Source organism: Thunnus thynnus, chromosome 14 (genome assembly GCF_963924715.1).
Source record: "Thunnus thynnus chromosome 14, fThuThy2.1, whole genome shotgun sequence".
NCBI classification, from domain to species: domain Eukaryota; kingdom Metazoa; phylum Chordata; class Actinopteri; order Scombriformes; family Scombridae; genus Thunnus; species Thunnus thynnus.
In genome coordinates this window covers 16,927,766-16,943,007 of record NC_089530.1, presented here as the reverse complement: position 1 = coordinate 16,943,007, position 15,242 = coordinate 16,927,766, and the positions used below count along the sequence as shown (strand labels likewise).

The 15,242-nt window shown below is 38.0% G+C and overlaps 1 protein-coding gene and 1 long non-coding RNA gene across 4 annotated transcripts in view; one reads left to right on the top strand and one right to left on the bottom strand.

Moving 5' to 3' along the window:
• LOC137197109 (uncharacterized) overlaps nt 1-7,544 on the bottom strand; it is a 28,347-nt gene extending 20,803 nt beyond the window's left edge. The window contains exons 1-2 of the long non-coding RNA XR_010931353.1: nt 7,391-7,544; nt 4,182-4,344 (exon numbers count right to left, since the gene is read on the bottom strand). This is a non-coding gene — a long non-coding RNA (uncharacterized lncRNA). The remainder of the gene's footprint in view (nt 1-4,181; nt 4,345-7,390) is intronic.
• The window catches only part of lrmda (leucine rich melanocyte differentiation associated), a 268,523-nt gene that overhangs the window by 1,343 nt on the left and 251,938 nt on the right, over nt 1-15,242 (top strand). The window lies entirely within an intron of this gene.

Here is a 15,242-nt window from a genome sequence, read left to right as displayed (position 1 = left end):
TTTATTTGATAGTAAAGCCTATGTTGCATGCTATGCATACCTTGATTTAAGTTTTACTCTGCGAAGCTTCATAGATTTTTGGTCACTGCATTTCCAATCGTCTTCAAGAACATACCTACAAATGTCTGCGAGAGGGCCAGAATGAGATAGACAGAGATAAAAACCCTCTTCCTGTGACTTCTCAGGGGGAATGGAGTCATTTAGTAGATTTCTCTCCATGTGCCTATCACTCAAACTGAGCTGCTTTCACCACACAGCTGATAATCATACATATTCTATGCGCTGGAGCACCATAAATCTCTGTCCCTGTTTCATCCCTCCGTCATTCATCAATCACGCAGGGAGCAGGATGAAACACCGCCTGCTCGAAAATATATCATATTAGTACCTGGGATGTTTACCAAGATAATGCGAGACAACAGCAGAGGGTGAAATATAGCATAGCTGCATTCCTTAAATTAAAACCACTCCTCCTTGCCTTCAGACCACCCTCTGCTGTGGGAGTCTGTGCCTCATGTCTACAAGGCATCCTGAAGAATGTGCCCAAGTGCCCTTACCCTTCCCTCACCTTGATATATAACTAAGTTTTAGAGGGGACAAGATGCCTGAACAGAAAAAAAGCATAAATATGAGACAATATAAATTAAATATTAGATTTATATTCAAAACAACAGTAACTACTGTACTATGGTAGTTATTGCATACGTTTTGTCCTCAAATTACATTTCTGACCATTTTAGAACCTCATCCCAGACACCACTCAAGGGCAAATGGGTTACAATAAATCGGGGATCAGAACTAAATTGGGCTACATAAGGCCAATACTGATCAATTAAAGAAGGTCTTAATTGGCTCATACCTGATTGAGCAGACATCCCTACTAGGTATCCCACCAGCAAAATTGCAATTAATCATCAACGTTTGAATAGGCTTCTAATACTGTACATCTATAATTCACTCTTCTTTCCTTTCTTCCATTTTCTTTATTGCTTCTCTGATGACATGATTTTTTTTCAATATTAAATAAGTTTCATGGAACTTTGACTTAAATGTCACTTTTTCATTTAATAAGCTAGTCCATCAATGTTGAACTGTACCTGAGTTACCTGCCCAAGTGCAACCTGTACAACTATCTCCCATGCCTATATTAGGTGTATGTCATAATCATTGATGTATTAAGAGAGCTGGATATAGAGCAGGAAAACCAGGTTTGCTGAAAATTTTTCTCAGCAACATACAGTATGTAGACCACCATGTATTGCTATTATATAATGGGGAACTGTAAAACTGTTGACACCACACATCGATCAACACACAAAGACAAATTATTAATGTTTTATAAATTTTCCAACCATGACATTTAATATGTGTTAAACTTAGGTAGTGTATGAAAATAGTATGTGCGTGCCACCTCTGCTAGGGGAAGAACACCATTGTAATGGACAGCACAATGCAGAAGCCAAGCAGGAAGTTCATTTGTAATATGCATTCAAGGGTCAGATTTCTTCAAAGATAAGTCAAAAGAGACACAAACAAGAGAACAAATCAGTAGTTTGTACGACATGGTGTTCAACCAAAGTGGAAAGGAAAAGAGTTCATCGTGAACTATGAAATGTATTCATAGTGTTGTTTGTAAACATAAAATATTTCTGAAATAGTTTTGTAAAGAATGAAAAAAGAGTGTTTTAGAGAGAAGTTCTCTACAAACCTGGCTTGAAGTGGTCGTGCTTGTCAGTTCCAGAAAGTTACAGAAATTGTCAGACTGATCCCAAAGTTTGGTGTCTCTACTGCTACAGCCATCAAGGCCTTAACATGCAATGCATACTGGTAAATATGGGCACTTGAGTAAGCAGGAGTCAGTTTTTCTGTCAGTGTGAAATATGACAAAGTGATAAAAGTTTTAACAGATTACATAGACTGTCAGGACAGACCAGACTGGACGTCCTTATTATCTCACTTGGAATTTCTCTCTATATATTTTTTATCCAGCTTGAGCATTGCGTTAGCAGAGATTTTCTGTCCACTTCAACTGACAAGTCAATGAAACTTACATTACACTGCATCTTGTCTCACATTAACAACACTTATACTATTGAATTTCCATTGGGATATGCTGATGACATGTATCATTCTGAAAATCATTAGATGCAATTACCTCAGGGTAACAACTCTTAGCCTGAGGTTCAGGCTAAGATTCAACAATGGGGAAAAAGATGGAGTTCTACTATATCAGTGCTGTGGATCACAGTGTAAATATAAAACTGGCCACATTTAAACCAAAGGTCAGTGTATGTTTTGAGAATGTTGCATGGATTCTCTAGATATTTGGGTTTTGCACAGGTTTTCTATATCGGAGTTTACCCAGTACAGTAAGCTACAGACTGTTTATAGTACTCCACTCACACTGTAGGTCCTTTCCCTCTCAAGTATATCCCCTTTTAGATTAGAAATGTAATTTGGGGAGATGAATGTATTCTATTCCAGTTTGCTGTGATCAGGAGTACTGCTGTGCGGAAAACAGCATTGCTTCCCGATTATTGAATTTTTATGGCCAGGTAATTAATTGCAGATTCCCTGTTTTGTTCTATTTCTTCCTCTCTGACATTTTAATTTCGACAAAAAGCCACGGTCTCCACACGGCCCTTCTCTGGATATCCTAATGGCCTATAAAACATGATGACTTATAGATATGGCAGAGACTTCACTTCGCCAATGATTGTTTGAAACCTTGCTGATCACACAGAATTTAGTCCCCCTCTTGCTTCCTCCCTCCCGCCATCTCATCCCTGCCTTTCCTTCCCAACCTCCTGAATTCATTTCTTGTCAATTAAACTGCAGCTACAGTGTCTCATCTGAAGAATAGGAATCTATCAATGTGTCATCGACCGGGAATTCATTATTGGATGCGGCCTGGTAACATTTCAAAAGCAGCGTTTGGGCCATTACTCCTTAAAGACGATTGTCATTACTTGACCAGGCAGGCGAGTGTCCTTGGCTTGCATTGCAAGCACTGCATTTAAGGGCAAGGGGGAATCAATCGTAGTGGAGGGTGACAGACGCCATATCTCAAGGCAGACAGGTTTGAATGCTTATATCAAATCAGAATCATTTGCCGGCACAGGGAACATTAGTTACCCTGGTGTCAGGAGCACATGTAGGCCACAGCCAGCCATCCAGGAAGAAAGAGAGGGAAGGCGGTGTGTTATTTTATGCAGGTATTCTAAAATGTCCTGTGATATTGATGAGCGACTATAAAGTATTATACTTCTCTTTGTGTAATATAAGCATATTTAATGCTTTGATTTGTACACTCTGTATTTTATTCTTTAAAAAAGATGTGGTTTTATTTTTTATTATATACAGCGTGTAGTGGACAGAATTGGTTTGCAGAGAAAAAATATTTCGTAATAAATTGGTAAAAATACTGCATGTTCTAATGCAAATTCAGCAAGATTATGCTAAGACTGTGGCTCATTACATTAGGCACTGACAGACAGAATTACCATTTAACAATAGATCCCCATAACCCTGTAAGGTACAGAGAAGAGGTTGATATGAATAAGTCTAGTCTTTGGCTGAAACACTAATCTTTCTTGTGTTCCCCGCTACTCTAATATGTCCACAGGATAGTGTTTATTTATCATCCCTCCTTTGCTTCTTTCTGCTGTCCCCTCGTCACGGCGCTCTTTTCTGCTGTGTAAGCACAAGTCTGCACAACATATCACTCCTGAAGTGTACCCCCTCCTAACCTTCAAGAGTTCTCCCCGCACAGTCTCCACGGCTCTGTAATGGCTGACGCAGTTACCATATTTCAGCCCTAATTGGGTCGAAGCTACAGAGCCAATTTGGGAAGGTAGTTTGGAATAGAGTTCCTCTGCGACATTGTTAGGCATCGGGATGTCTTCTGTGTTGCCAGGTGTGGATTGTAATTGCCACTGAATGAAAAGAGCACCTCAGAAGCGGAGGGCCGTAGTGGTTTGTTGGGTGTATGGGGGTGCTTTATCCACAACAGTGTTTTCCTCTGTTTATGCTCAATAAGTCAATACAGACAAGATGAGATTAGGTGACTTGTCTTGTTTACATCTTTTAGGTTTGTTTTTGGGGAGCTCGGTTGTCCTGAGAGAACAACGTTAGTTCTATGCAGCCAAGTTGCGCACTCATCAAAATGACATATTACTTACCAAGCATCCGCTGTATTCTATTTTCTGCCTCCATCCTATTTTCTTCTGTGTTGCAAATGTGCTATATCGTCCATGAAGCATTGCTCAGAGATGAAGATGCGTCTCACTGTCTGACCTTACATGCCGCTCCTCAGAGCCAGGATCTATGGCAGCCATTTTCTCTCTAGCCAGTCATGAAGAAGCAAGAGATGTAAATGTCAGTCTGTGTCTCCTTAACACTCAATAAAGGGCTGGGATTCGGCCCTCCGCTCCGCCAGTCGATTGGCCATCTAATGAGGAGGGGCCTTACCATAACTCTACAAGATTCACTACTGTTTGTGTTTCACCAGAGGCCCTCGCACAGTAATAATTCCAAGTGGATAAATGTTTTCCCGATAACAAGCTGAAATAACCTGTCGGCCTGAAGTTGATGTAGACAAGAAGAATCGCACAATTAGCGATCAGTGGGGATTTATCCTGGTAGCAGGAGACACAAGGCAGGAGGAGCTTAGTCCTTTTCTCTGTCTGGCAAATATCAAAGCTACCTTGCTCAGATGTGCTCTCTCTTCTGTATTTCCTCAACCTGTGTGTCATCAGTCACAGGCTTTACCTTTGTAGCAGCCGTCTGTGTTTTTACCTCTAAATGCCCCCTCACAGTAGCATTTAGCTTGTTAATGTAATTGAAGTCACTCTGAGGGAAGGTGTTATGGATGATGCTCTTGAAATGAGACAATGCTCCCTAATCTCCGTTTATCTAGAGGCTACTTCCCACCTTGAAAAGTAGAGGTTGCACAGGAATCAATTTAGATTTGTTGAAAAGATAATAATAAGGAGGAATTTAAATTAAAGACATCAGTTATTTCAAATAATGTTAATGGTTCAATCTTCAACTGCTTTTTAACTGTAATGATTACACAAATGCAGACAAACCTGTCTTTTATAGCAGCATATTTGAAATTTTGATTTAGTTTGCTAATTGGCACTTTTCCTGCAATAATTTTCACATAAAGGTCTTATTTAAGTATCCCAAAAAGACAGAGACATTGTGTCAGACCATTATGCGTTTCCACACATTATAATGTTACAAGGCACTCTAAAGTTGATTAATAACAACCAATTTCGTCATAAAGAGGTAGGACTACTGTGGCTATTGTAATTAACCTTTAAGTGTGATGGACTTTACCATATATTGCCCATTTCTATTACTGACCCACATATATCACGCTAGAATATGCAGTCGCTCCTTGCATTTGAGGCCTCCCAGGAGCCTCAGCATATTCTGTGTGTCCCATGACATCATATCCCCGCGGGACTCTGAATTATCTTGTTTTCGCCAGATCTCTCGTATGTATTTTCTCTGCTGTTCTTGCACAAATGTATCATTTAAACCATTAGCAGCACCTAGCTCTTTCATTAGAATGAACTATATCATCCCCTCCCCAGAGGCACCCGCAAGCCACCAGACTGTGAGAATACATTTCACTGAGAGGGAATATTGAAGGCGGCACCATGCCTAGGTAAAGTATTACTTAATTTATACTGCTAATGTATAACATTGATTCTCTGTGGGGAAAATAAAGGACAACATATTTTCAGAGCCCACATCATTAAGGTTTAATAATTTAGACCCAGTTAGCGTGATAATAAATATACTGAGGGAACTTAAGTGAGGGTTTTGGTGATGAATGCAATTAGAAAACGTTGCACTTACATAGAAGAGTAATATGAATGGGGTGTAGAAATTAATTGGAGATGGAGCAATGGTGTGGCCTGCGGTGTTTCACAGGAGGGATAAAAAACAGCCTATTTTTCCACGAGCCCTTCCAGAATACTAACTATCCCCTGTACGCTGAGTTTCCTTATCGATATCTACATAACTAACAAATGTCTGGCTTAAAAAATGGGCTCCAATTCTTCTTCTTTTCCAGGCGCAAGTTTACCCTCTAGAATTAACAGACGATGATAATGTGCATTTGGGATTCTTGTGAAGCGTTTCATTTTATTGCGGTTTGGAGGCATGGCTCCATACATTACCCATCGTGGATGTATTACGTCATTAGCCCTGGAATAATGTGATGCAGACCCCAAGATTCATCTGCTTCATATGTATAAGCAGGACTGTGATAACTATCCAGAACTATTTATTTCAATGCACAATTCCAACTCCCTATAATGAAAGTGTATGATAAAATGGGAAGCAGTAACGAAAGTCAAAAGGCAAATCAAAGGGTTTAACTTGTGTCATTTTAAAAAGTGGTCAATATTTTACTTCTATGTTTTAACCAATGATTACTGAAAACATCCACTTCCTAAAATGTTATAGCAAATGTTTAAATTAACTGCTATCCTGGATGATAACATATACACTAAAGGTAATACAAAAGTTCATAATATGGCATGTTTTTGGCACAGTAAGTAAATTAAATCTCCTTACAAAAAATCCCATTGCAATTAAACCATGTGGTCCAAAATGCAACATATGAGGTGACATCTGATGTTTAAAATTCTGTTTGTTTCATCATAGTGGTTATCTTGACTCATAGTTGTTATCTTGACAACTTATTTTTATTCCAAACAAACCTCCAATGTTGCTAATAAGATATATATTCTTAGTGCCAAGAAATTACTTAAGTTATTTTTATCTAAAATCCCTTTCAAATGCTAATTTTTTTTGTCGGTTTGCATGTAGGCCTGTTTATCTGTACTTGTTTGCAAGCTTAGAATTATTGCAGATATTATTTGTTAAACCTGCAGTACAGAACTTTTATTTATAAATGAACATTACATTCAAGCCCTTGCCAAACAAGTCCACACAATGCTGATTAGCCTATCACCGCCAGCTATATCTCTCTGTATTTCACAGTATACTGGAGTTTTTAATATGGTGTCAGGTTTGACACCATATTAAAAACGCATGCTCTATTGACATTTTAGAGACTTGAACCGGCCAATCCAGCTAACTTCTGTTTAGCCCTCTGCTAACCTGAATGGGGATAAAATAATTTAATCACATTAAATGCCACATAATATCCTAAAATTTGATTATTTCGATCCATCAATGCTAATAACCATTCTTTTAGCAGAATCCCTGGTGTGAACGTGAGGTGGGCAGTTTCTGTCGAGTTATAAGTGTTTGAAACTCGGGTGAGTTGAAGAACAAATTTCTTATGCTAATACTGAACACTAAACTAATTGCCAGCCACTGTGAGAAAATATTACACCATACTTACTGTTTAAGTTCAGATACTTTCATAAAAAGCAATCAGGAATATTAGAATGTTGTCCTAATGTTTCCAGCGTACTTTGGTGCATATTGTATCATTGAATTAATGTCCTAAAAAGATTGCTAATGCTAATCGCTAAGCTAATTACTAGCTTTGGTTGGTGGACAGCTGATAGTGTTGTGAAGAATTAAAGGTGCAATGCACTTATATTGTGACATTCTAGCCATCCGGTTTTAGTGAGATTAACACACCTTAATGGTTTGTAGTACAACTATATTGTGATTGAACAGATTTTGGTTGTTAAAATATAAATATTAAGTAAGAAAGTAGTGATAATACAATTCATGTTAGGGTGGAACACATTAAAATTATATAAAAAGGGTTAAAAAGGATTGTTAAAGGGAAAAAAATAGGGGGGAAAATATATTTTTCATTTATTCATTCAGTTTCATTCAATTCACTCAATTAATTTGTTAATGCTAAAATACCAATTGTTGTGATATATAATAATCCATACCGTTGTAATTCATTTATTAGTGCTAAAATACCAGTTGTTATACATTATAAGATGTTCTAAATGAAGAAGTTAATGAGGTCTAATGTTATAAACAGAGAGTGAACTGAATAACTTATTACTCTATACTATTTGTGTAGGTTGGTTTTTTTGAACTACCATATAGAATCTGAAGGATTTCATGATGGCGAGCCCAGCCCAGTGAGACTGTGGACGGTCGTGGAAGCGGTGTGGCCTACCATAGAATCTGTCCACAGAAAGCATCTGACAAGCCTGATTCATCCATTCAGACAACAGATAAGAACACAGACACACTATTACCTCTGCCTGTGTAGAAGCAGTCATAGTAGTAGTACATTCAACACACACAAGGACAAGGAAATGAACTCTTTGGATTTCAAATTTCTTCATTTCAAGGAGCATTAGTTGAAGGTTTCAACTCAGAAGAGACTTATTATTTTTACTATTTTATTTGTTATTTTAAGAGCTCTATTTTTTTTTTTTTTTTCATATACAAAAATCAGCACCGCATATGTTGTGTTATTGCTGTAGGGCAATAAAACTAACTGTTCAAATCAACACCAACTCCTCTCGTGAAACATTCAAGGCATACCATTCCCAAACCTAGGTAGATGTTAGCATCCCTATTTCTATCATTGGTTAGGACTAGAGGTGCTACACTACAAAAAAAAAAATTTAAATTACAAGAACCATCTGATTGCAATTAGGCATTTGTTTCAACCTCAGCTGGGTTTTAGAGGTTGTATTAAATTAATAATACTAAAAAATACTAAACTATTAACCAATGTTTAACAGATCAGTAGTAAGTCCTTAGGAATAACACACTTTGTGTTGCCAGGTTGTGAATAATCTCTTTTGATGGTGCATATTCTCATCTACAGTTACCCATTTTGTCTTTTTTGCTAATAGCAAGTCAGCCCGAGGACCATCATTGGATGCAGTAATGTTACACTGTCACTGGAAAAACAACAATGGCATACCCCAGAATCAAGTGAAAGTGATTCTTAGAGGCACTGACAAGCAGATCTTCTGCCCTGTCTAACTGTTTACCAAAAAGGTTGAATAAATTTATTTTATCCTAATCAGCACCATGTGGTAGCAATGTTGGCATTTAAGAGAATGTCGTTACTTAGCATATGGTTGTCATATTGAGCCTGATTTTATCAGGCATACACCTGCATTACTGCTCTTTATTTGTTTTCTCGCTGACTAGTTTGCACCAAATAAGAACTTCCAAGGAGAATGAGGTATGATAAGGAGAATGCAGTTTGTAACATTGATAATGTTCCAGTCAAAGACCTTGCTCTTCTGAAAAAACAGTGGAGAGCTTGCAGGTTTTTGAAGAGCATTCCCAGAGCTAGTTTTTACACCCCACCAAAAGATTAATAGTATGCCGCCCTTGAAAAATGAAAATCAAAGGTATCAAAAAGCTCCAAGGGATTAGAGCCAGGGAGTCTGATCTCAAGCCCAGTTTACTCTTTATGATGTCATTTTCTTTTTATGGAGGAAGCAGGGGGTGAAGGCTCAAGGCAGATATGGAATTCAGGTTTGGGGGTAATCTCCCATATACCACAGTGCATAAATCTGCTCCATTGATCTCTGGAATCATGCTTCTATTGACAAGAGCCAGTCTCTCTTTCTGAAAAGTGATAACTGCACAGGGCAGTTGCTCTAAACATTTATGGATGACATTCCTGCCTTGGTATGGACCCCTGCTCTGTAATAGCTTTTAGCATCATGTAACACTCCTACGTGTGAGTGAATGCACAAATGTGTCTGAGACCCTGCTGAGTAAGTTTACGCTCGCTGTTAATCATTGTCTGGGCCAGCTGGCTGTAGCCACTGGGCAGGTGGGCCTGTCAGGTTGACAGCCTCAATCATGCAGCACTGAAACCGGAGCCATCAGGAACGACCATGTCCCTGGTGTCTCTCAAGTCCCACGTCAACTGGTGCTTACCAAGTGCTATTTTGACTGATACTTTAGATAACAGTGCAGTGTGTTGAACTTGCCCAAGAGCAGTAATTAAATCCCAATAAACAGACACATAAAATTGAAAAGGAAGACATGATGTTTTTATTTTGTCTCTGGTTTCGTAACAGTGAAACTTTAGTTGGATTAATACACAGCCCAACAGAATCGGATATCTTTCCCCTGTATTGTAAATGTGGTCTTGACTGAGTGCTGTACTTGAAAGGGAAATTCCAGTATTTGTCTACCTGGGTGCTTTTTATGTTTTTGTCCATTATGACTACAGGTCATGAAGACATTTACTCCATTGTAGAAAACGAGGACTATGGCAAGAGACCCTGAAACACTTAACTCTTAAACACTTGTCTTTTGAGTCCAACCGAAAAAACCAAGTGGCACCCACCACAGCTTGAGGCTGAAGCTGATGCAGTACTTCGGCATTGGCTTCACCAATGACTGCAGCCACCAATGACTGCTTGATGCTGGCCCTTAAAAATCCCTGGCTCCAGCTGACTCCCATTTAAAAAGTGTTAACTTCTCTCTAGAAATTCAATAATTTCTTTCAATGAGTCATTATGGTCTCAGTCGCTAAAGTGTACTGATGGTCATTTTGGAAATCACTGCTCCATTAATAAGATTTGAGGACTTATAGTAACTTTAATGTCTGATGTGTGGGTGTTGATTGACAGCTGTGATTGACATTTCGCTCACCTGCTGCTCTCCTCGGCTCCGAGTCAGACTATTGTCGCAACATTTCAGTAGTTTTAATGATTCTTGATTAGGATACCTGCTGTGCTAGCACAGTTTAGCTAAAGTAGCTAACGCTAGCCCAAGTGTGCCCCACTAAGCTAGTGTTTGCTTCAAGAGAAGTAACAACAAACTCGAGAGGATTTGTTTTTTTGTCTGTAGGTTTTTCAAATTACACAAGTAAAATGACAACCCTGCAGTTTTCATTAACTACTACTACACAATTAAGTTGTAGTTAAATGCTGTACTTGTGCTGTGCACTTTACTTCAAGTGCTACAGGAAATGCCAAGGAACTCATTTGTGTGTTTACTTTCTGGCAGACAGTCATCAGCATTGTTCCTTCCAAGGTCGGCATTTCTAAAAATCTCTTAAACATTGGTGGTAAGTAAAATGTCATCATGATCAATAGTCATAATGTCCAAAAAATATGAGAATAACACCAAGGTTGAAAAAGTACCAGAATTTCCTTTCAGGATATTAGACTACTAATGCGTTTGTTCCAATATATTTACCTGGAAAGACCTTGCTGATAATAACTTAGTATAATATGATTGTCACACACCCAAAGTTTCCTCATCTAAAGGTCTTCTTTCAAACCACAGTGACATCTGACTATCTCATTGATGGACAGAGGGTCAAAGGCATTTAGCATTTTCCACTGTAAGTTAACACTGAGGAGACAGAAAGCACTACGCAGCCTGTTCTTCCATCCATCGCCCTGAAGTGGCTCTGACAGGCAAGCATCTGTGCCCTGAGGAGCTGACAAGTGTCCTGTGAACTGGAGAGGAATGCTGGGACCCAGGATTAGCACCATGGCCCAGGATGAGGATGTTCTGTGGGCTGTGAGGTTGAGGACAGTTTGGGGCATTGTGGACTAAAAATGGACAGAGGAGGAACTGAGTTCTGTCTGCTGCAGTATGTCACAGAGCAGGAGTTAAATACTGTACGCATGAGACACAGACAGACAATGATGTTTTCTTGTTGTTTATTAAGAATAATAATAATAATAATAATAATAATAATAATGAAGCAGAAGAAGATAAATATTCATAAGATTCGGTCATTACCATGGCAATGTCACATGATACACTCTTCTTACCCTGTGCTTTCATAGACACCCAGAGCAACTGCTTTGGTCGTCAATCCACTCCAATGCTAACCTGACCGGGTGCTATAAGAGCATCAGTCCCATTGGAGAACGGAGGGTGGGAGGACTGGAAGTACTTTCCCCACTGTCAATTCTCATGTTAAGGTTTTCTTTTAATAATATGATATCCTACACCTTCCTAAACTGAATTGCAAGAACTGAATTTGAATTGTGAGAACTGAATGTGGAAGTGGTCGAATTTTCAGTGAGGATCAAACACAGTTTCAGAGCAACTGAATTAATTTTCATAATATTACATTCAGTTTCAAGTTTATTGGAATTCAGTTCCAAACTAATAAATTCAGTTTCAAATTATACTATTCAGATTCAGTTTTTCAATGCAATTATTCAAGCTGAGCCATACAAATTCAAATTATGTGATTCAAATTCAGTTTTTTAATGCAATTATTCCAGTTAAACAATACAAATTCAAATATAAATGATTCAAATTCAGTTTCTAGTGACATGTTTCTGCCTATACCTACTGGATATGCTTATATCCAGTCCAGGCATCTTTGCAGCCTGGTTTCTTCGCTCAAAGATGATTAAAGTGATTATAACTACTCATACGCTGATACTGATGTTTCTAATTTGATAACATAGCCTGTGGCATTTTGTTGACAACTGGCCATGGTATAGGCAAAGTGGGATAATAATAATAATAATGAATAATAAAAGTAGTTGAGTTACAATTAATTCATTCATACTACTAGTTTTTGTTTATTTACACACAATTAGAAGTAGAAGTACATTTGTATCTTTATTGCACATATTGTCCTCCAGATGTTTATAAAACAGGTTTTGGATAGCAGAAGGCTCTACAATACCCATGAGCCGCAGTCACCTTTGCTATGGAGAAGAAGCCAGTGCATAATGTAGAAACTTTTTTCAGTTTTAAGGTGAAATTGTCTGTAGCACAACATATGAATACAGAAGACACGTTTCTACCTAGAAATTCTCATATATCACAACTGAAGTTATCCTTTTAACCTGTGTTGTGTGTGTTTATGTGTTTTTCTTTCATTTCCTGGCACTGGCAAAGTGGGATGACACCTGGGTGCCAACACAACAATATATAGAGCTGACAACAAGCCCACAATAACTACACAAGCTGGAGTTCACATTTATTTTTCTGTTCTGGTGGGTCACGGTGGCCCAAAACCTGCATTGTCATGTTTATACACAATTATATTAATTAGACATTCTTTCATATTTCAGTTTGTTTTTTTTAAATAATTTCAAAAATAAAGGTTGACACACTTACTGATCAATTTCTTTTTTGTGTAATTTTTTTTCTTAAAATTTCATATCAATTTCAACAGGAAGTTGAATTGAAAACTAGAAATATTTATTTAGGTTTATGCAAAAAGATTTTGATAATAGAATTCATGCACAAATCATTCATTCATATTGCTTGCTTTTGTTTATTTGCACACAATCATTGGTTACAGAGACAAATCATATATAAATATAATGCCTGTGGATCCTTGTGTTGTAGGAATACAGATAAATGTAGTTTGTTACTTATGAAACAAGATGTAAGAAGTATATTTGTATCTTAATTGCACATATTGTGTTCCAGATGTTGATAAAAGGGTAGCCCCACAACTGAAGGACCTCAGCCAATAAAGTGATGGCAGCCAGTTAAGTTGTTTGTAATTTGTTGTTTATAGCTTGTGTGCGCTGTGAGGTCACCTTTAATTATAGTCAAGGGAAGCATAAAGGCATGTAAGCATATCCAGTAGGCTTCTGACAGAAATGCATAGGCTACTATTTACACAACCCTGGAGATTTTTTGGATCATTATGATTCTTGGCTTTGGGATTATATGACAGCATGACATAGCCCATTGAACCCTGTTTTCATCCCATTTATGTGGCCACTGTACAAGATTTGATGCAATTTAGTGTAAATACAGGTTAGGGTTAGGGAAGGGCATTGTGCTGTGGGTGGACTTGGCGCATTCGACTCCTGTTTTGGGTTGTCTGCCGTGGTTAGGATTCATTCCATTTCAAATTGCCACCGATCGGCCACAATCACAACCATCCCAATCCAAATGCCACTATCTCTGTCAACAAAAGGCGTTTTATAGCCTGTGATTGTAAAATGGGAAATTGCTAATTTAATTTTCCATGAATATGTGGCTGAGGATATTTGAAATGAAATCATCACTCTTAAAACGTAAGAGTCTTCCTCACTTAATATTGAGCCATGTTATCCAATAAAACACTCCAGCGTTGTGAGTGTGTGTGCGTGCGAAGTGGGGACTCCATAAAGCACGTGCACACTAAATCTTAATCCGTTTGGAATAAATTCTGCAATTACAATTTTGTGACATGTAACATAAAGTGGACTAGCTTCTTCTCCATAGCAATGGTGGCTGAGGATCATGGGTAATGTAGCCCTCTGCTATCCAAAACTGACAGAAAAAACTTGATTTCTCAGAATCAAAGGAGAAATAATTCAAACTGATGACCATAACATTGACCTATCGTTTTGGTGAATTATCAAACAGACTTTTATGTTTTTTGTGTTGAGAAATATTGAAAATATCATATCATTAAAAGAAAACTTTAACATGGGAATTGATAGTGGGGAAAATACTTCCAGACGGTGGGTCCTCCCACCCTCGGTTCTCCAATGGGGCTGATGCTCAAAGCGTCTCATAGCACCACGGTTGAGTTAACACTGGAGTCAATGGCCGGCCAGAGCTGATGTTTTGGGCATCTATGAATGCCTTGCAACAAAGTATAGGGAACCACAAATATTTATTAAACACAGATGATGTTGGAGCTCTAGTATTCACGTGTTTTCAAATCACATCAAACTGAATTATTTGCAAATTCACAATAAAGCAAAAGGTCACGTTAACCACGCATGAGCATTGTCATCATATCATAGTTAACAAAGTCATCATTCCAATGCGGGGGAGTGGTCTTCACAATCGTTTTCATCATCAACATTTTTTGAATTATTATTATTAAAAGGGAAATGATAGAAGAGGAATATAAATACCTTTTCAATAACGTAAGGGGAAAAATCTATTTGGCACATCTAAAGCTTTGGCATTCCTTCAAACCTCCCTCATATCAAAATTACAGTTATGTCACACACAATACAATGATTTTAGAGAACAAAAAATTGTAACTAAGGAAATTCAGTCAAATGACAATAAAAATAACCATAATAAATTTCTAGACTAGAAAACATTAGCCACCGCCCATTGCATGACATTGTTGAACCAGGACGTTTGTGTGTCTACTACGACAAAGAATGCTAATTGATTTTCCATTGGCATTGTTTCCACAGTACCAGCACGTAATTTTAACACTTTATGTACCACCACCACATAATGTGGTGTTAAGAGTTCGTGGTCATTTCACGTATTTCTGTGAGATCAGGTTGTAAAAATGATTTCCTCATTCTGACCCTGTTATCACAATAGATTGTATATAATAG